The sequence below is a fragment of the Dipodomys ordii genome, unplaced genomic scaffold (assembly GCF_000151885.1).
Source record: "Dipodomys ordii isolate 6190 unplaced genomic scaffold, Dord_2.0 Scaffold98, whole genome shotgun sequence".
Taxonomy (NCBI): domain Eukaryota; kingdom Metazoa; phylum Chordata; class Mammalia; order Rodentia; family Heteromyidae; genus Dipodomys; species Dipodomys ordii.
The window spans coordinates 670370-693615 of NW_012267314.1; positions in this window are offsets into that span (position 1 = coordinate 670370).

Here is a 23246-nt window from a genome sequence, read left to right on the forward strand (position 1 = left end):
CTGGCCGGTCCCCGGCTCCTCCTCCAGGCCAGGCCGGGAAGAGGAGGAGGTGGTGGAGCAACCAGGCCAGGGCCCGCCCGCCCGGCCCGCCCGGCCCGCCCGGCTCCGGCGGAGCGCGGAAGCGTCTAGAACGCGGGGCCCTGGCGTGCGTCTTCCCGCTCCCCCCCCCATCGCAGTCGATCGAGGCCCGTCTCGGGGGTCTGTGGTCCCCCGAGGCCCACCCACGAACCCCCCTCCCGGCAGGTCGGCTCGGGAGCCGTGCGCCCCGGGGTGGTCTCTCCGCCCCCCCCCCGTCTTTGCCGCACTTTCCCACGTGCCCGAGTGCCCCCCCCCCCAGTCCCGAGATGGTGGGTCCACCGGGAGCTCCACGAAAGGAGTGCCGGCTCGCCAGCGGCCGGCCGGCGTCCAGGCGGGGCGCGGGCCGGGAGGGACAGACGGACAGACGGATCTCCCCGAGGGGCAGTGATTTGTGCACAGGGCTCCCGCGCGACAGGAAGGGACGGGACCTGCGGGGGCGGGGGGGGGATGTGGGGTGCGAAGCTACTTCTCAATCCACCCCACCCGAGGGAGCCGTGTGCAAAAGCGCAGCTCCGTCTGCGGGGACCCCCCCCCCCGCCCCGGGGGCTGGGCCGGGGTGGGCCGCGCCTCCTCCGAAGCCAGGGCCGGCGTCTGTCCGGTGAGCGGTTAGCGGTGACCTCCACGGACGCCCCACGACCGGCCTAAGGGAAGACTATGCCTGGATTGGTTTGCTTTTCTCTTGAATGGACTTTAAACAACAACAACAACAAAAGGGAAATAATTAGACTACAATATTCTCCTTCCAGATTGTTTCTGTTTTTCAGAAAGTTCAGGTTTTGTTTTATTTTTTAATTTTGGAATCTTGTATCAGATGAAGATGAGCAACCCCCCCCCAATCCATGGTTTAATCAATGATCTACCACACAAGTAATTTAAAATGCATTTCTTTTTGTGGATTCGACCCTTATAAAATGTATATTGCATTCTGTAAATCCTATGAAACTTTGTTATTATATAGCAATTCAGGCATATCCCCCGCCCCCCCCCCCAAATCTCCAGAGAGTTGTATGATTAACCCCTGTCCTCTACTCAACCCCAGAGGGGAAGAGTTACTGAAGGCCCCAGCCCACGTCGGGGCCATCGCCCTGCCTCTGGGGCTGCTCAGCCCCGAACATTTAAAGTTCTTCTTGCTGATAATGTTCGACTCAGTACCAGAGCGCCGCACAATTCGGTCTTTGTGTAAGTGGTGATCGCATTGCAGTGGGCAGGACTTTTACTCCACAGCATGTTGTTTGTCTGTTGTTGTTGTTGTTTTGTTTTGAGGTTTGTCCACACCGATTCCAGCAGCCGTGCCTCTTTCCTCTACCATGCCTGGTGTCCACATTCGGGGCATGCACGTGGGTTTCCTTACTCTTCTTCCAGGGTAAAGCCTTGGGGTGAAATCTCTCATGGTGCACATGAGAAGCCGTCCACTCAGGAGTGGAGTTTGCAGTCTACAATCTGCAATTTTTGGGGTACTGCCAAGTTGCCTTTCAGTTTTACACTTTCAGAATGAAAATACAAAAAAAATTACAGGTGATCAAAGGGGAGAGGAAAATAATTTCTCATTCCTCCATCAAGAGAAGACTTTTAATTTAAAAACCAGTATTTTGGTAAAAAAAATACGAATGATATCTACATATAAAAATAGTTACCACATTTTATCTGACCATGTGTGTATGTATACTATACATCCTAGGTCATCCATGTGTGTAGTTCATGTATATTCTACATGCAAATCTGCACACAAATAAGCACACACTGTATGTGTGGATGCTCACATGTACTTAAAGCTTAAGCATCTCATTAATTACTTTTACTTATTTTGGCTGTACTGGGGTTTGAACTCAAGACCTCTCACACCTTAGCTCTGATTTTGCTGGTTGTTTTTAAGATAGGGTCTCAAGAACTTTTCTGTCCTTCTGGCCTAGACCTTTGACCCTTTGTCTCACAAGTAGGATTACCAATGTGAACTACTCATCCAGCGTGAGGATCGATTGGATTAGTTGATTGTTTATTTTTGCAATATTGAGGATGGAATCTACAGCCTTGCAAATACTAGGCGCTGAGCTATGCTCCAGTGCCCGTATCTACTGTTTTTACTTTATAATTTATATATTTTTTGAGTGTTACTGAGGTTGGAATTCAGAGCCTCACCCTTGCCTACACAAGTGCTCTACCTCTTGGCCTCTCCTCTATCTCTTTCAGTCTAGTTTGTTTTTAGACAGAGTTTCATGTTTTTGGTCATCCATCTTTGGCTCATAACCCTAATATCTCCACTTCTGAAATTACAGAGTATCTACCACATCTATCTTGCTTTTGAGATAAGGTCTGACTAATTTTTTTTTTTTTTTTGTCAGTCATGGGGCTTGAACTCAGGGCCTGGACACTGTCCTTGAACTTTTTCCCTCAAGGCTAATGCCCTAGCCCTATCACTTTGAGCCACAGAGCCACTTCTAGTTTTCTGGTAGTTAATTAGACTTTCCTGCCCCGGCTTGTTTTTAACCCAGGGCCTCAGATCTCAGTCTCCTGTGCCACCAGCACCCAGCTCCCACTAACTTTCTGCCTTTGAATTATGATCCTCTTATTTCTACCTTTCTGGTAATACAGGTGTGCACTACCACACTGAACTGTATAAAAGTTTTTTTAGGGTAGGAGGTAGAATGATGAAAGAGGTTACACTGACCAAGATGCATTATACCCCCAAATTGACATGTTGAAACCCTTTTGCACAACTACTTAAAGATAATAGTAAAAATAAAAAGTGAAGACAGTGCCTTGCTATGGAGCCCAGACTGGCCTTGAGTCTTTGATCTTCTTGTTTCCATCTCTGAATGTTGCAGTAACGGGAGTGCACCATTGCTATCGCCACCTCTACTTAAAAGTTAACGTTATACAGTGAGCATTTCACCACATCGCTAAGTATTTACTTCTGGTTTTTTATTTTAATTTTTTAAATTTTTTATTGTAAAGGTGATGCACAGAGTGGTTACAGTTACATAAGGTAATGAACAGTATCGCCCCCTCCCTCATTTTCTCCCAGTTTTCTCCCCTCCTAATCCCTCTCCCCTCCAAATTGTATAATTCATTTCCCACACAGTAAATATTTACCTCTAACCTACTTTGATGGCTGCAGGTTAGCTTCTGTAGGAGTATTTCTTAGCTTTATAACTGCTACTCCTTTGGTTCAGTCACCTGTTAAGAAAGTAATTTACAAGACCTGAAGTGGAGAAGCACAATAGGGATTTAAAACCAAATCTTTTTTTTTTTTTTTTTTTTTGGTCAGTTGTGGAGCTTGAACTCTGGGCCTGGGCACTGTTCCTCAGCTCTTCAGCTCAAGGCTAGCGTTCTACCACTTGAGCCACAGCGCCACTTCCGTTTTTCTGGTAGTTTATAGGAGATAAGAGTTTCAAAGACTTTCCTGCCCAGGCTGGCTTTGAACTGTGATCCTCAGATCTCATCCTTCTGAGTAGCTAGGATTACATGTGTGAGCCACTGGCACCCGGCTCCAAATCATTTATTTATTCTTCATCTTCAAGGTACTTTTAGTGGCTTAATTGGTCCTTTTGTTGCTGGATATCTTTCAGGATAAAATAAAAGCCTTTAACTAATGTTAATACTCTTCCTGTTAATGCATTGGATAGCCAAGTAGCAGAGTACTCTGCTGTAGGCGAGTGCCCTGCGCTTCTCTGTCCCGCAGCAAGTGGCAATGCCCTTGCCTGGGCTCTCTGCAGCTGCCCACAGCTGCTCACATGACCCAACAAGTTGCATGTCGTGTGACTCACCTTTCTCAATCCCCAGAGCTCTCTAGGGCCTACCATGGTTCCTCCCATTTTCCAGGTGGTCAGAGGGAGGTGGAGAGAGCTAACATTTTCCAGATACCATCATTCAAAGCTCTGATGTTAACTTCAGCTCTGCCTCCCTCCCTTCAGTCACAGATGCTTTCCACCCCTTTGCCTCCTCCTCCTGATCCTCTTCTTCCTCCTCTTTCCCTTCCTTTCTCTGTCTCTTTCATGTTCTCATATTTATTTACTAACCCCTTTCAAAGTGGTAAATATCTTTTCCTGTGTGTGTCTGTGTGTACTAGTAATGGGGCTTGAACTTAGGACATCTGTCTCTTTCTTACCTTTTTTACTTAATTCTGGAACTCTACCACTTGAGCCACATCTCCACTTTTGGCTTTTTGCTGGTTAATTGGGGATAAGAGTCTCTCAGATTTGTCTGCCTTATCCTGTGTTCAGATCTCAGTGGACTGAGTAGCTAGTAGTAGATAATCTTGGCATTGCAGTCCTAAGTACATCAAAATTTCTAAACTTACAAAAAACTAAGTTATTACTTAAGCGTGGTCCAGTGTGTATGTGTGTGTGTGTGTGTGTGTGTGTGTGTGTGTGTGTGTGGCCTAGAAATAGAATACCTGGGCACTAGGTGGTACACACCAGCTTTACAGGAAATACAAATTGGTTTTTGACAAGCTTAACCCATTCAGACACCTTCCCTCCCTTCCTGCCAATTTGGGTAAGAATGTCTGCGGCTTTGCGTCCTCATCAGCACGGTTTAGTCAGAGGAAAAACTTTCACTAATCTGAAGAAATGTGAAAAAGTGTCTGTGGTTTTAATTTGCATTTTCCTGGCTCTTTATGAGGTTGAACTTAGCACACTAATCTTTCCCTGTGTATGTGGAATGTCTGTTCATTTCTGTTCCCCGTTTTTTGTTTTTATTTTTGTTTTTAAAGTGGTTTGTTTGACTTGAAGGCACTTGTCTATAAGTTGGGCACTGGAACAGGAATTCTAACTAGAGCCTCTAGATACTCAATGGCTCTGAGTCACAAATAAATGATTCTGAAAATAGCAGGGTGCTTTCTAAAAGTGACGGTGTGGAAACAGGGATTTCAGAGGTAGAAATGAAGCATGCAGCTTTATGCAGAATCGCAGAACACACCAGTAATAAACAAGCCTTCACAAATCCAATCATAGAGCAGCCATGCTGTGTCTAAGTCAGCGATGAGTTGAAGTCATGTCCTGGGCTCCACTTGCCCGGTTTCTCTGTATTGAAATCTAAGTTATGATCTCTAGTGGGAATGAGTTTGAGGCCCCTCCCCTGCCTTTGTGTCTGTCCTTGAGATGGTGAGTGGGCCTCAGACATTTGTGCTTTGCGTCATTCCATTTCCACCAGTAACGAACACAGAAAATCAATAGCAAGATCCTTTAATAATGCTCCAAAGACCTGAAAAGAGCCTGTAAGAGAGGTTTAAACCAAAATAAAGGAACTGTGGAATGAGGTGGGCCTGAAGTTGATGTTATTTTCCCTTGACTTATAAAGATTGCTATTTGTAGCCAAGTCTCTCGGTAGCTAGAATGGAGTTCAGCGATACTGTTAATCCAGAGTTTTTGGATAGGACATGAGATTAATCGTATCAGTTTATTCACGTGGCAGAATAAGAAAACCTGAAAGGAATATCGTGTGTGATTAACCAGGTTTTTCAGCATGTAAATGTTAAGATTTGAACTTGGAAGTACAAACCACTTTACAGAGATTTATAACAATTAGCAGTTTGTATCTGAGTGACTATGGCAAACAGAACCCTTGGTATAAATGGAGTATATGTGCTATTTGCTATTCTGTATTTCATTAACTTCAGGTCTTGGATGACATTCTAAGATTTCAAACACAAGATTTTTGGACGTGATGCTTTATTGCTGTAAGTTTTCTTTCAAAAATGTTGGTATGCTATATCTATATTGAGATGATGTTAAACAAGATCAATATAATTTCAAAAGTGTGGACATTAATACATATAAATTACACCTGAATTAAAATAGTATATTGGGGAACACCATTGTAGAGTAACTTGCCACTGAAGTGGCAGAGCTTGTACAGACTCAGGGTCTCAGGGCCTCAAGTGAGGGAGGGGTCTTCAGGACCACCCCCGGGTCCTGCCTGATGGTCATGTGTCATCACTTTGAGAAAAGACCAAAGAGCAGAAGGTTTCTTCATAGCTTTTGTGAACGATCAACAAAAGCCAGGATCAATCTTTCCCTCTTGTCCACGTTTCCAGGGCCAGTGTGAATGGGAAGAGGCCTAGGTGAATTCTTTTCTGTTCACTCTGGCCAAGGTAGGGGGGTCCGACATCTGGAGAATGGGGGAAGGCCCTGGAGAAAGCTGTCACATTGTGCACAAGCATCTCATTTGCATCCAGTCCTTGGCTTCAGTGAGAAACAAAGGGACTGGCAGATACCAGAGGTGAGTGGTTCACCCTTGGTGTTCTGTCTCATCTCCTCCTTCGCCTCCTTCCTCTCCTCCCACTCCTCTTCATAATAATAGCAGAAATGCCTCATCTAAAGAGTTCTAGAAATTGAGATTATGAGAAAGGGTTTAATTTGTTCTACATTATTGGCAAGCTTTTTACCCAGATATTTATGAACTAACAACTTTGAGAACCAGTGATCTAGTATACCATTTTGTCTTCAGAAAGAGTTTTTCAAAATTAAATTGGTTGACTTATTTGTCAATATTTTAAAGAAATATGACTCTTCTAAAATATATACACTAAACTCTATAGAGTGTTAATAAACCCTTAGAGTCATATAATCTTTCCTTTGGTCTAATATCAATGTTTTCTTTTGCAAATATAATCCATTTTCTTTCCCAGAAACCTCTGCAGTTAGAATGCTAATGCCAATACCATAGCTGAAGATGAGGATGTTCAAGAATCCTTCATAGATCGTATTTTATGCTTATTCGTGCTTTCTTTGTTTCTCTGTAGTTTTTCATTTGTTGAGGAAGCAGGCTTTTAGCATTGCCCATTTATAGAGAATTATTCTTGTTGAACTACGTAGCTCCCCTCCCTCCTTCTCTCCCTCCCTCCCTCTCTTCTCCCTCCTTCTCTTCCTTCCTTCCTCCCTCCCTTCTTTCCTTCTGTCCTCCTTCCTTCCTTCCTCTTTCTTTCCTTCCTTTCTTCCTTCTTTCCTTCCTCCCTCCCTTTCCTTTCTCCCTCCCTCCCTCCCTCCCTCCCTTATTAACAATAAATTTTTTATTTGGACAACACTTGTTTCTTTACTTCTCCCTGGGGTTTTCCATATAGTTCTTTCTTCTGAATACAGTACATTTCTTCCTTGGATAGTTCTTTCAGAAAGAGTTACTGAGTGGTAAGTTTTAAGGTCAGTGAAGAGAGCAGTTAAGAGAGAAGGCAAAATTGAGGGAAGAATCTAGAAGGTAGATTTGGGGTTTCTCAAGCATACTGGTCTGAAATGTTTCACTCTCTGGAAAATTTAGCTGGGTATAGAAAGAGAATGGTTTAGGATGAGAATTTCTCTCCCTTGGCACTTAGGAGAAGATGCCATCAATTTCTGACAGACAGGTGCTGTGTCTGGAGACATATAATATCCACTTGATCAATACTAAACTCTCTCAGTCTATTTTCCAAGGCTGTCAATTACATTTTCATAGTCTTTCTCTGTCTTGTTTTCTGAGAAATCTCCTCAAATCTAACTTGTGGTTTATGGTCCTTCCTTCATTTTAGTCTGTGCATTCACTTCCCTATTTGCTGTGTCTTTTTTTCTTTAATTTCAATGATGATGTCTTTCATTTATAGAGACTCAAGTTAGTTCTTTTCAAAAGTTATTCATCCTATCTTTATGTTGTCTTCTCTCTTAGCTATGGCTTTGCTGTGGCATTTGTTTTTTTTTCTAATCATATTATAGAGGATCCATGGTTTCTTCAGCATGTTCTTTCAGATGAAACTCTCTGGGTGCTGATTTTTTTTTTTAATTGGCTGTAACTGTGGAACTTACCTTGTGGCAATTTATCTCTTCATAGACTTTGTAATTCCAGATTGTAAACTTACCTTTTAAAAAATTCTCCCAAAGGAATGTAAAAATGTTCACAGTGATTATAGGAACATTTTTTGTAGTACTAAGGCTCTATAGGTTTCAAATGTTCTGATTTGATTTTTAATGTAATTCATCTCTCAACTTAGACTTCCTAAATCAATCAGACATGCAGATTCAGATCCTGTACCTATGTGCATCTCAAGCTTTGACTTACCAGTTCGCAGTCCTGTTTTTCTCTTCCCCGAGGGCCCAGTGTAAGCAACATTATTTAGGGATAGAACTGAATCTTACTGTAGTAGCCTAGCTCAGTGAGGTCTTAACTTTCTAACCTATTAAGAATGTTTGGAAATTCCAGTTATTCAGGAAGAAAGACTGGGGAGAATATGGTTCAAACTCATCCTAGGCAAAAGATTAATAAAACCCTATCTCAATTTTTAAAATAGCCAGGAGTGGTACTATGTGTTTGATCCCAGCTACCTGGGAGGCCCCAGGTGGGAAGATTATGGTCTGATACCTACCCCAATAAAAAAGATGATATTCTATTCAAACAAAAAGGCCGAGGGGCATGGTTCAAGTGTAGAGCAGCTACTTAGCAAGCACAAGGTCCTAAGTTCAAGCCTTTGTATCTTTAAAAAAAAAAAAAGCTGGATAAATATGTTGGCTCATGTTCGTAATCCTAGCTACATGGTGGCAGAGATCTGGAGGACTGTGGTTTGAGGTCTACCTGAAAGCAAAAGTTTTTGAGACTGTCTCAATAAAATGTGGGCACTGTAGTGTGCTCCTGTCATCTCAGTTACGTCTGGACCTGCAAATAGGAGGATTGAAGTCCAAGCCAGCCCAGGCAAACAAGCGAGATCCTATCTCAAAAATAACTGAAGACCACATAACATAAACAGTAGAGTGCCCAGAAAGTACAAAGCCCTGAGTTCAAAATCCTGTACCTCCAGGAGAAAGAGAAGTTGGAAGTAGGCAGAACTGGACAGAGAAAGGGTCACCTCAAGTTCCTTAGGGCTTCTGGCCCTCTACCCCAAGGTTTTCTTTTCCTCTTCTGGTTGCCTGCTCCACTTGTTTCACGGATCCAGCCAGGGTAGAAAGGGAGGAAGGAAGCAACAGGTATGGCTCCTTTATCAGGAAAAAAGAGTTCCTGGAACTCCATCGGCTGGTTCATCTCATTGTCACCTGCCGCAGGGCGAGCCCTTCCGGTCCTGCCCTGTACGCTCCTTTCTGTTTATGTGACCTTCGGAGATTTCCTTGCCCTCCTCTCCAGAAGTTTCCATTGGTTTTGTATAATCCAGGATGTCTATGCATTTGTTTATTCATCATGCTGTCCAAGGTGTCATTCATTTGCTCATAGACTTTAAGTGGTGTCGGGTCCAAGGAAATGTAAGTGAGGCCCCGGGCAGTTCCCCAGCCTCCCTCAGCCCTGGAGATAATCAAACCCAGCGGGGAGTCGAGTCAAGCCGGAAAAAACTCATTTATTAACACAGAGCAAGCCCTTTTTAAAGCAAAAAAGAGTGGGTGGCATGGGAGGGGAGGAAGAGGAACCAATCACTGTCAAGGTCACACCCTATCATGCACCTAAGCTTCCACGGGCTAGTTACGCACTGAATGTAAAGCAAGTTGGGCTCTGCCCACTCAACTCCCTCTCAGCGCCATCTTTGCTGCCCACGTGCTCCACAAAGTTGCTTTAATTTACTCACTCATTCATCCATTCACCGAGCCCATACTGGATATCTATTTGAAGCTAGACCCTATCTGTGCTAGGGTCTGAGGAAAACGTGGTGGGCAGGGTAGACTTTAGGATGGCTGCCAAAGGTCTACTTCATTTGGAAATTTTAAGTTACTCCCAACTGCTCTTGGTTCAGCAATCTTGAGGCTCTTAGCTCAAGACCCTAAGGCATAACAAACATATATAGAAAAATTGTAGGGCCCAGTGTGTCTGCGCCATTCCTCAGCCTTGAGTCACCTTGATTGTTTTCTCCACCATCCAGGTAAGCTCCTCTCACCTGCTGAGCTCACAGATCCCAGAAAGAAGAGCTCCACCTTTACGGCCACATTCACCATGCTCGCTGCAGTGTGGTTCTCTGCTTCTCTATCTATTTTCTTACCTTTCATAGATTTTTCAGCTTTCCAAATTGGCTGTTGGCACCCATTCTTATTTATAACTGTCATGGAATGTATTAATGTCTGGGTATTATCTTTTCAGTGAGTGTGTGGGAAGTTGGACATAGGCTAGGAAAATGCTTATGTGCTTTTGTGTATGTGCATGTGCTTGTGTGTGTGTGTGCTTGTGTGTGTGTGTGTGTGCATGTGCTAATATCAGGACCTGAACTCAGGGCCTTGTTCTCTTGTTCAAAGGTGGCATGCTACCACCTGAGCCACTCTTTCACTTCCAGCTTTTTGCTGGTTAATTGGAGATAAGGGTCTTATGGACTTTTCTACCCAAACTGGTTTTGAGCCATGATCCTCAGATCTCAGTCTCCTGAGTACCTAGGATTGCAGGTGTGAGCCGCCAAGACTTTGCTTCATTGATGTGCAGTTTCCAACTTGCACATAAGCTCTAGATATTTGCTCATGCCTGATCAGCATAGTCTTAGGAACTGCTAAAGAAACAAAGGAATAAGTAAGAGATACAATCCTTGGTACCAAAGATGTGCTAGCCAGCAGACCTGACCATTCAAATTCCAGGAAGTTTGGATTGGTTGAGTTTCTTTTGATGCTTTGAAATTGGTCATGGTAGGGAGATTTATATCCCCAAACACCAAGACTCAGCTTCCTCCTCTTCTTGAGAGCTGCCTGTTAAATATTTATCAGCACCCCATTAGTCTATATTCTTGAGTGACTTGTAATGTCGCTGTAGACATTTATTGAAGAAAAAGGAAAAGAATAGACCAACTGCAAAACGGAATAGAAGAGACACTCTAGCTACTGAGAAGTTCAGATAGCCGAAACCCATACCGATGGTAATCGCTAGCAACGTCTGGCCGAGCTGGTGGGAGCGGTGCTCCTTGGCTCAGCGACTCAGAGCAGGAGGCCTGCACAACCAGAGACGGGACCAGCGCTTTCCCTTCCTGCTGTGTGACCCGGGAGAAGGACTCTATCTCTGCTAAGCATGACGTCAGCTCACTGATGGACTCTTCAGTGTGGGCAGGTGCTGTTCTAGGTGCTGTTTATATAAAGTAGCCTTTTATCTGTGTATGAAAGGAGAGGATTCATACAAAGGACATACATAGTGAAATCACTAAAAAGAAAGAAAGAAAGAAAGAAAGAAAAAAGCAACACAAAAACAAACACCGAACTAAGTTGTTTGTGAGACAGGTTTTCACTCGACTGCCCTGCTTGCCTTCTGCCTCTTCCTTACCTTTGAAGTGGATTCTCTCAGCTGTTTTGCTGTAGCAACACCATTTTAGCTAACAATGGGCTGAATTGCTCCTAAGTTCATGCGTTCAAAGCTTCATGAGGGTGGAGCTCACAGAGGGGAATCGGTGTCTTTATAAGGAGAACCTTCCTATCCTCCACCAAGGAGAAACCAGCCACCTGCTATGGGAAGGGGCCCTCATCAGACACTGGATCTTCTGGCTCCCTGATCTTACTTCCCAGCCTCTACAGCTGTAAGAGATACATTTCTATTGTTTAAGCCTTCTAGTCAATGGTATTTTTGTTATAGCATCCAGAATGGGCTAAGACAGCCATGTTCCCTCAGGCCCCATAAACCTTTCATATCTGTCAGAGTAAGTTAGATAATACTTTAGTAACAGTCGGGAACATCTCATTAGCTTTCATCACCAACGTTTTAGTGCTCATTCAACGCTATGTCCACGGCTCTGCTCCACAGAAACTTCACTTGGGAATTCAGGCTGTAGAATAGCCTCTCCGTGAAACAGCTGATTATGGCACAGGGAAAGAGGAAGGGCATGCTGGCTCTGAATGCTTCTGTTAGAAGAGATGCACATCACCTTGCATTGGCCAAGGCAGGGCACAAAGTCTCTCCTGAGCTCTGCAGGGAGGAGATGCACAGGGCTCCCATAGGAGGACACTAGGGAGGAAAGGAAGCCAGAGTATATGGGGATGGGTACAGTTAACCACCTTCGTTAGGGACTTCTGTCATTTGGAGGCTAAACACCAAACCCTTCACAAATCCTAGTCTGCTGCGCGCTCTCTCTTTCTCTCTCTCTCTCCCTCTCCCTCTCCCTCTCTCTCTCTCCCTCTCCCTCTCTCTCTCTCTCTCTCTCTCCCTCTCTCTCCCGCCCCCCCTCTTCTCTCACCATCCTGCACTGGGGTTTGAACTTAGGTCTTCATGCTTGCCAGGCAGGTGGATGCCACTGTACCACTGTTCCCAGTTTTTGTGGATTGAGATGGAGTCTTTACTAGCTTTTTTTTCTTTTCTTTTTTGGCTAGGGCTGACTCCAAACCTCCACCCTCCTGCTGTGCTTCCGGGTGTGAGCTGCTGCATGCAGCCATCGCTGAGCTGTCAACCGTCGGTACCATAAGACGACTGAGGTAAATGTCTGTCTTTTTGGACTTGAATTTGAGATCCATAGAACAAGAACATGCCCCATTTTATTGCCTGGACAGGTGCAGCATTGTGCTCTTTACCATGATGGGTCCTCATTAAAGGCTGACTGGGTGATAGAGAAGTTGAAATGCCTAAACACCTGCGGATACTTAAGAGAAGTGAATACACATGAAGAACAAACTAAGAAGCTGTGTATAAACCAAGGGCCCCCATGGCAAGTCAGAGTCAATTCTTTTGTAATTCCTTTAAAGAGTTTATTTAGAGCCACAGTTTAGAAGTTAGGTAGTGACTTACATTTTTGGACTAGAAGAAGAGGAACTTTCTGCTGGGCTGGAGAATAGATCAGTATAGCATACTCACCCAGAATGCGAGAGGGCCTGGATTCAACTCCCGCTACCACAAATAGATACATAAAGAAGTAGATAAATAAATAAGCAAACGATCTGGCAATCTGAGCATTAGTAATCTATATGAAAAGTATTAGGTTCCCTGGATTTGTTCAAGCAAAGTCGAGTTGACAAGGGTCAGAAATGTCAATGGGCATCCTAGACTGAGCCTGGGAAAGGAAACACAGGTGTTGAATCCACGGCAGGCTTCTATTACCAAGCTGAGAGCGCACACAGGAGAGGAGGACATAAAAGGTGTTGATTACCATGAGATCCTGCACGTGTCTATGGAGTGCCACAGCCTCTTGGTTGGTTTGTGGCTTATTTATTTATGTATTTGTTTATTTATCTGGCTTTTTATTAAGGTTTATTGGAGATGAGAGTCTCATGGTCTTTCTGCCAGAGTCCTTAGATATCAGTCTCCTGAGTAACGAGGATCATAGGCGTGAGCCAAATTTGTCACAAAGAGGCTGTTTAGCTGGATTAGCCCCTCACCTTTGCCTTCATCTACAATTACTGAAATCAACTGATCACAGTTATTTCTTCAGCTGTACAATTTTATCTTTATATAATATTACTAGCATTATTATGGTAGTAGTGATTGACTTGAGAGCCTGGCACATGCTAGGCAAATGCTGTACCACTGAGCTATGTCCTCAGCCCTTAAACTTTTCTTTTTTTTTTTTTTAATTTCAAGACATGGTCTCTGTAAGTTGTCCAGGCTGGTTACAAACTTGAGATCTTCCTTACTGAGTAGTTGGGATTACGGGTATGATTCACCATGCTGTGCTTTATGATAGATTATCAATTATATTTTGGAGATTCACAAGAATGGACAAAATAGTTTATAAATGTAACCATCTGAGAAAACTAAAAATCCACACACCATGTGAAATATCACTTAAAGGGGTTGCTTAGTGGTAGTGCATTTACCCTGAGTGTGGTAGGGCATACTGGCTTTAATCCTCAATACCACACAAACAAAAGGAACACAGTATTCAATTATGGTAAACATTTGTACATGTTCTAATATACCTGTGTATTTCTTTTGTTATTGGTCCTGGGGCTTGAACTCAGGGCCTAGTTGCTGTCCCTGATCCTTTTGTGCTTAAGGCTAGTGCTCTACCACCTCAAGTCACAGCTCGATTTCTGGTCTTTGGCTGTTAATTGGAGATAAGTGTCTCATGAACTTTCCTGCCCTGGCTGTATCAAACTGTGGTCCTCAGATCTCAGCCTCCTCTGTACCTAGGATTACAGATATGATCCACTGGTGCCCAATTTATATCTGTGTTTTTCTGAGAAAGTTCCCCTTTTTATATTTCTATCAAAGTATCAGGTGACAGGTATGTGATTTGCGTTATTTGATACGAAAATTTAAAATATTATCTATGAAGATATAATTTCATAATATACTAAACAACATGATACTATAAGGCAATTTTTGAAATTATTGGTCATGAAGGAAAGTTATTCTATATCGCAATAGTTTAAAGAATTTTCTCAAAGATGAGACACTTGGATGAATTCCTAGATTTGTTTTTTCTTTTTTATAACTAGGTGGATGGGATAAAGTGCCTCGAATGTGGCCACTTGATGTTCTAGGTCTTCTGGGACAGTTTTACAAAGCCAGACATAATTGCTAGATGTCAGTGCAGATAGCAGCGAGTGTCTGGGACAGAAAGCAGGCGACCCAGCACAAGTCAGGCCTCTCCAGCAAGCAGCTGTGGCTCCCTTTTCTGATGCCCTTTTTCCCAGTCACAAAACGATACCACGTCTGGATGCCCCTGGGGGAGAACTTGCCACTACAGAAGAGGAGACACAACCAGAGAGGTGCAATCAGTGTTTGCAATCCGCAGCGGGGGTTGTGTAACCGCGCTCTCTTTGCTTTTCTTGGTTCTGTTTGCTCTGCGACAGGATAAAACCTGTAAATCTTTTGTAAGATAGGAATCCGGGTCCAAGAGAGACCTGAGCACCATTTCCCAGTGTCCTACCAGCTCATATTTTGTAATCTTTCCCTCCTCCCCCTCTCCCACATCCATTTTTTGCCCGTGCTGGCCGGGGGCACAGAGCGCAGATGTAGGATGGCAGAGTGCTTTGGTGGGATTTTACACAGACCGTGGGAAAGGAGGGAAATGGAGGTTGGGGCTCACAGAGCAGGAGGAGCTAAAGACAAAGCGTTGTCTAGTGTTGTTTTTTGTTTTTCCAGCCAATGAAGAGTATACCCATGAGCAAAGAGAAAGGTGTGTCTCTACACTACACACATGTAAACAATGTCAATCTAGTCAGAGGAAGTTCCGCTGTCTAGGGGGACAGTTGTTTCTCTGATGATTAGAGAATTAAAAGGCAGAAATGTGTTTAGACAGAGCAAGTTTGAAAATGAAAGGAAAGCAGAGGAGCAGAGACTCTCCCTAGAGCCGCCAGACCTAGGAGTCCATGGAGATCTCTTGGAAGGGGTAATTCTAGTGTGGCGGTTCCTCCCATAGCTCCTTTCCTGGGCTTTGCACTGGTTGCTTGGTGGATTGTGTTTGAACTGTCCTGGCTCTTTCCATTGGTTGAGCAGGAACCTAGGGTATTATGGGAAGAACTTTTATCTGTCACATGTTATGTCGGCCATTTAAAAAAAATTCCCATCTACCTAAACCAAGAAGACCTAACTCTCCCTCAGCAGGAGCTCCTCAGACTGAGAAGAACTTTTGATCCTCTTTAACTTTCCTCAGCTCTTGGATCCAAACTTTGTATCTGAAACACTGCCTTGCTTTATGCAAAGCTGGACTGTCTATCAGGAGCCATGCAAATAGCAAGGCAAGATTCCGCATGTGAACGATCCTTCTCTCCTTGGTTCTTCCTGTCTCTGCTTTATTATTTTGACTTAAGCAGACTTTGGCTTTTGGTGAAGAAAACTCCATTCTGGCATCGATATGGTGAAATCACAAGACAGAAGGCTGTGATTCCTGCTGTCCTGTTACACTAAAAAACACCATGCACTTAATTTTATCCCTCTCAGAAACGTGGTGAATCTTCTACTGGTCCCTTTTAGAATTGCCCAGATTCCCCAGGTGCTCCTAAGGTTGCAACGACGTGTGTATCAAATTAAAAGTAAAGATCTGTGAAGGGAAAAAGTGATTTCTTTTCTGTCACTGCTGCTCCATGCAGCTGAGTCAGCTGTCAACTTGGGTCCAGAGCACCTCTGAATATGGTCACATCCTTTAGTATTTCGAAAGTGACTTGTCGCATCCATGAACACATTGGGCAAACATGTTGCCCAAAACACCTGGAGACTGTCTGGTGATTGGGGCCTGTGCTCACAAGGAGAGCAGCTTGTAGGGAGCTAATGAGCACAACTCATATACTTGTTAAATGAATGCATTCAGGTTTTGTTTGTTTGTTTACTTGTTTTATTTCCTGTCCTGGGTACTGGCCATGAGCTTCTTTTGTTCAAGGCAGGCATTCTACCTCATCCAGCTTTTTTGGTAGCTAATTGGAGATAAGAGTCTCACAGACTTTTCTGCCCAGGTTGGCTTTGAATCACTCTTCTTAGAGCTCAGTCTGCTGAGTAGCTAGGATTACAGGCATGAGCACCGGTGCCTGGCTTACAGTGTTTGTTTTTGTTTTAACTTAGTGATCACAATTTCACTTTTAGGTTGGTGGGAGAATGGGAGATCCTGAGTTTGGTGTAGAAATCAGTGATTCTCTATTTGACCATGGAGTGAGTCAACTGACACAAAGCAAACATCTCAGCAACTATACAGCCACAACAATGGCAAAATCAACCTAACTAATATTTTAGTGCTAATTCCTGCAGTAAAGTTTGGCCATGTCAGGCAATGGTGGCTCATGCTACTCAGGAGACTGTGCTCTGAGGATTGAGGCTCAAAGCCAGATCAGAGAACCAATGCAACAACAATACTCACAAGACAATATGTTGGAAATGAACTTTACAACATGTGTGTGGGGGGGACTAGGGGGCATTGGGGAGGAGGGAAAGTGGGAAAAAGAAAGATGAGGGAGGGGGTATCAATGTTCTACAAGAAATGTACTACCTTAAATAAGTAACTGTAACCCCTCTGCAAATCATCACTTAACAATAAAATTAAATAATAAAAAAAGACAGCCCAGCTAGGCAAATCCAAAACCTTATTTACAATTAATCAACAAAGCCCTGAGTTCAAGCTGTAGTATAAACACACACACACACACACACACACACACACACACACACACACGACCTAACATAGAAAGAGTTAGGGTTTCTATTTAGCTAGGTCAACCATATCAATCTAGGCCACTCATTTGTAAGGTTTTTACTTTTGGGGGAGAAAGGAGTTTTGAACTCAGGGCCTTGCAAGGGTTAGGCAAGGGCTCTACTACTTGGGTCACCCTCCCCCCTCCCAGCTCTGTAAGCTTTAGTTGTGTTTCTTTCTTTTGTTTTTGGTTATGTTTCCTGTAAGGTGTTTTCAGGTTTTGCTGGGGCTGACCATGAGCTTTCAGAGCTCTGTCTCTTAAGCTGCATTTTTCTTTTCTTTTCCCTCTTCGCTTCGCTTTGCTTCTTCATTTTTTCTTTTCTTTCTGATGGGTCTTGTTAGGCTTAAGCTCCTCCCTGTCTTCTGAGTGACAAGAATCACAGCTCCGTGTCTCTGTACATAATCATTTTTAAAAAGCTTGATTAATTAAATTATTGATTTAAAAACATTTAGCAAGCGCCTCAGCTGTGACAGGCTGGGCAATTGCCCTCACAATTGCATGCTTTTGCCACGCTGGTCCATTTTGTTTTCTTCTGCTGCCTTTTTTTATATAGTAATGAGTTGAACTGTAAGGCCTCAGCGTGGTGGGCAAGCCCTCAACCACGGAGCAACATCTCCAGCCCTCTGTTTTGTTTTATGTTATTATTGAGACAACATCTTACATAATACAAGCTGGACTCAAACTTTGGATCCTTTTGACTCAGCCTCTTTTCTCTTTCTCCTCTGTCTCTTCCTCTTCTTCCTTCTTCCTCTTTCCTCCTCCTCCTCCTCCATTTTCCATTTTCTTCTTTTGATAACACCTCTTGAATTTCTGTACTTAGCTTTGTCTTGAATATTTTTGTTTAGCATTTGAATGTGGAATTTTTCCATAAAAATAAAATTTTTCTAGACTTCACCTGGAAAACTGTAAAGTAGCAGTCAGTGTGAAACATTGCAAGTAATGTGAGTCATGATGGGAATATCCCAATTCAAGTAGCACGATGCCCACCCTTAACTCAATCACTGACTTGCTTTACTTGCTGTGTGTTCTTGCTTTTTCAAGACGTTCTTTGAAAGTCATCTTTTTATATTCCTACCTGCAGCCAGTGGACTAACATAAAGTAATCTAGCTAAGAATGAACTAGTTTCAGCAATGGTGAGATTCTGCAAGAAGGTGGGGCCCACAGAAGCCTTCTTTCTGTGTTTACACAGAGGCCAATCATAGAGCCATGCCTTTGAAAGCAGCTCAAGTTCAAGTGTGCCTCCTTGACGACCAACCCTGCTTCAGGTCTAGAAGTTATTTGCCATAACAACCCAAAATGGCATAGAAGTTCAAGCTTCCCCTCGGTAGCTCAGAGTTACTTGAATGACCTGGGCCTTGCGCATCCCACAATCAGGAAGTGCATACCCTCACGATCAAGTGCGATTCTCACCTCCCAATTCTAGGAATGGATGTACGTGGGTGCACTGTTATATTATTATTATGAAATCCAATTGCTCTTCAATTCACCCAATGTGACATCTATGCAAATGACTCAAATAAAGAGCCTCATGTTTCACAGGGGACAATCAATATAAGGAAATCACTGCCACCCACAACGCCCAAGATGGCTTGTGTTACAGTGCTCCGTTTTCTCGGGCCGGCTCTGCTCTTCCCATTTCCAAACTATTGTTCGCATAACTTTCAGCTACTGGCAATGACCCTGCCTCACAGAAGCTGAAAACTCAACTATACTTGGCCATTCCTAGCTGGGTTATGGGAGGTTACACCCAATTAGAACATGCTAAATCTTAACTTTGTTGTCTTCCTTCTTAGTTCCTGGAAGGAATTAGTCTGTCTTTTCACTGGATAAAGCTCCTTCAGTGTGAAAAGTAAAGTAGCTGGATTTGTTTGCAGAAAAAAGACCCCAATTCTCACCCTTTCCTTGCACAAAGCTCTTACAATTAGATGTCTGGAAGCAAACCCAAACCACAGAAGTATCATTGTCAGTTATTAGTATTGCTTCTACTGTTCTATAGCTTTACCATCTCTGTTTTAATTACACAGAAGCACCTCAGGATGGTCTTGTACAACCTCCTCTTTTGACAGATGCCAGAAAAGTAACTCCATGATTTCAGGGACTGTGTGCTTTCCTTTCAAGATCTCTTCAGAGCTGTGGGCAGACATGCAATAGACATTGATTGGCAGGCTATTGGAATCCTGCTCTGTGGATCCCTGCTTTGTTAACTCCTTATTTTTCAGTAGACTGAACTTGAACTTCTGGTACATTTAGGACTGGCATTAACCAAAATGTGTGTGTGTGTGTGTGTGTGTGTCTGTGTCTGTCTGTCTGTCTCTGGTTTTCAGAGTCCTGTCAAATCAAGTTGAATTTCTTTGAGGCCCTTCTCATTTCCTGAAACATTAAGCGTGCACGACGCCTCTCTTTTTAATCACATGATGTAGATGATTGAACACAATGACTTATTTAATACTCCAAGCGGAGTCTGTTCTCCATGAATCACACTGTATACATAACGGTGATGCAAATGTTCAGGTTGTGATTCCTCCTCGGCAGGGAAGGAAGCCGTGTGGGTGAATCAGGTTTGAGTGATGACTGTTCTGGAGAAGGTAAACTGGAGCCCCAGGTGACAGAAGGGAGCAGGGAGGGAGTCCCGAACAGGAATGCCGTGGTCAGAAGCTCCAAAGGCAACAGACGCGTGCTTTTACTACCACACCTGGGCAGAATCACAGGCCATTCAATTGCTGAGAGAACTCTTGAAAGCAGAGGAAAGCAAGCACAACATGAAGTCACCCACAGACTGGCAAAGAAACAGGATTCCTCATTGGGGGGAAGAGATAAATGGCTGCCTGTGAAGAGAAGCCCTCCCTCCCTCCTTCCCTCCCCCTTCCTTCCTTCCTTCCTTCCTTCCTTCCTTCCTTCCTTCCTTCCTTCCTTCCTTCCTTCCTTCCTTCTTTCCTGGATCCAGGGCCTCACTTGCTAGTCAAGTGTTCTATTTCTTGAGCTAACCCTATTTGCTCCATTTTGTTTTTATGGATAGGATCTCTGAATAACTTTGCCAAGGCTGGTCTTCTGCCTCTGCCTCCTGAGTAGCTGGGATTACAGGCATGTGCTACCATGCCCAGCCCTACCTGAGTTTATTCTGGAATTCTGCCATTTCACTGCTTACTATTCTGCTTTAATTAGTGTAGATTGATAACATTTTTAATCGAGTAAAGAGACTGAAAAAAAATAGAATCCATAGCAGAGAGGGAGTTATGGAGGAGTTGAACAGGCCTGGTTCCAAGGCAGTAGTAAGTCATCAGTCGAAGGGCAGGCCCTACTGTAGCACATCGTAGAGGAGACTGTAGAAGCAGCGAGAGCTTGCAAATCCTGCTTCTTACTCACATTCTGGACGACTCAGAGTACATCTCTTGACCTCTTTGTTTGTCTGTAGATTAAGGACATTGTCAGCTAACACAAAGTGTTATGATATGGATTTAATTCCTCCTTCCCAGCTGGCCTCTTGCTTCTCTCTCTCTCTCTTCCCCTCCCCCTTTGGTTACTGGGGATGGGCCCCAGGGCATCATGCAGGTCATGCGTGCTAGGCAAGTAGTTTTCCACTGACATACGCCACCAGGCCGCCTTCTCTTCCTTTGAAAGTGTTCCTAGAAGACTGAACATGGTTTTCCTCTCCCAGGCTTTCTTGCATCTACAAATAAGAAAGAAGAGCCAAGAGGTGCTGGGTGCACTCTGAAGGCTTACTTCATTGAGCAGAGACACCCGCAGCTCTGCAGGGCACCGGACATTTCAATTGTGTGTGTGTGTGTGTGCACTCCCTCCTCTTGGAATGGGGCAAAGCAGGAGTTACTGCTGCATAGCACTCATGCGTGCGCTGCACTGTATAGCCACCCCCAAAGGGATGTCAGAGCAGGAGGAGCACCCGGCTGCGCACAGCAGCCTGTCACTCCCAGAGGGGAGCCAGCGCAGAGGAAGGGGAAACGGCCACAAGCAAAGCAAACGCGTTAGGGAACAGGTCCAGAATCACAGGGCTGCTCTTCCCTTTTTGCTCTGACAAGTCAACTTTAAAGGGAGCAGAGATCGCCTCCATCACTCCCTGTCTGTAGTTTCTAAAAGTCTATTGTGTAATGTTTAAAGATTTTTGGTGATGAGAGTGAAGAATGTCTGCTCCAGGAGCAGTTCGCGTGGCTGTGGGGGAATGGCTGGGAGGCCTTCTCCTTGGGGAGCGATGGACGGAGCCAGAACACAGTCAACTTTCCTGGAGACCTGATGTGCTGATATGGAATCATGGCCATTCAAATGCCAAGGAGAACCGAGAAGCCAACTCAGACAACAATCCTCCCATTTCTCTTCTGCCATTGGCTCTAAAACAAGTCAGGTGTCGTTAAGAAGTTAAAAAGTTAAGGTCTGTCTGACATTCCCTGTCTGTGCCAGACAGACCAGAAACAATCAAGGAATCATATACCCCACGAGCCAAGGCCCGGTCGCGCCATGCACTGCGGGGAGCTCAGTGTGCTTTCTCTCTGAGTCATTCAAGCTTCCCATACAAGTTTCTGGAGTGCATCCTAGGTGCCAGGCATTCTGCTGGGAATATCACAGGGCACGAGACAGAGAAAGTTCTAGTACACAGAAGCCAGTAAGCATGTACTTGTCATTTCAGGTCAGGGCCTCTGCCGTGAGGAACAGCAAAGCCGGGTAGAGGGACACCGGATGGGGCTGGTGCAGGGGGATGTGAAGGTGGCTTCTAAGGACAAGCCCTAGGAGGGTGAACCAAGCCAGCCAAAGTCTGGGAGGAGGAGTGCTCCAGGCAGAGCGCCCAGCAGGTGCACAGGTGCCTGGTGGAATGGACTGGAAATCCTCAAGGCTAAGGTGGCCACGCTGGGGCTGCTGGGAGAGGCCAGTGGGGAAGCCTTGCAGGGCCTGGGCAGAGATGAGGAGCATTTCTTGTTTCTTTGGGAGGGCAACCGGAAGCAGGAAGGTCTCAGCTGGTGGGGGGGTGGTGCAGGGCCCTGGAGGCTCATTTGAGGTGGACAGTGTCAGTGGGTTACCTCCACAGAGCTCTGGGCGGGTCTTGTGGATGATGCAGGATGGGGAGCCTCGTAGTTTTCCGAAGCAGAGGCATCAACAGGTTGCTGTCTCTCTGGAGGCTGTGAACTCATGGGGCCACACGGGTCCCTCCGGAGCCTGCAGCTGGAGAGGGACACAGCTGTCGACACTCCAGCAGCTGGGTCCTGAAGGGGGCCGAGTGGCCCAGAATAGCACAGCTTCTGCTACAGATCAGGCACGCTAGCATTCTCCCACCCATCCACCAAGGTGGGCATATAGTTCCTTTTGCCAGGAGGAAACAGGCTCAGGGAATCTAGGCAACTGGTTCAAGGATACCACACCTGGGAAATTGGTTGGATTTGAACCTAGGCCTCCCTGAATCCAAAGACCACACACTCTTAAGGATTGTGGTAAAATACACAGAAACAAATGTTACCATTGTAATTCTTCCACCACCTGCCTTGACAGTTTGACTACTAGGCTTTAGGTTCCTCATGTACCTGTAAATGAAATGCTACATCCATTACAGCGTGCGTGCGTGCGTGCGGCGAGTGTCCTGGCTTTTAGAAGATGCTAATATTCCAGTAGGGGGTTGAGCCATAATTTACCCACGCACCTGCTGACTTATGTCACCTTTGGACTATGGTCCCTGCTGCTAGGAGCGGACAGCAGGACTAGGAACTCACCACGCTGCTTCCAGTGCTCATGGGGATGGATCAGAAGCCGTTGCTCCATCCTCTGTAGTGATATTGAAATTCTTTTTTTTAATTTAAGGAATCATACTTCTTTCCCCATTTCCCCATCACCCTCAGCACCATGAAAGCGTTCCAGTTTCTCCTCATCCTCAACACTTGTTATTTCTCCCTCTCCCCTACCCCGCTTCTCTCGTGACGGTCATCCAGTGGGCATGAAGAAGCATCCCACTGCACGGCTGTAAGACTCCACACTCCATACAAAACCGTGCTGTCTCTCAGAAAGGGTCCAAACACGCACCCATCCCACCATTCCATCCCGCCAACACCCCTGGCTCCCAGGCTTTGCATGTGGTCCAAAGACCTTGTTTTGTATATTCTTTAGGAAATGCAAAGAAAATTTGGTACCATATGCTGAATCTGGCCCTCCCTCCCTCCCTCCCTCCCTCCCTCCTTCCCTCTCTTCCTTCCTTCCTTCCTTTCCTTCCTTCCTGTTTTCCT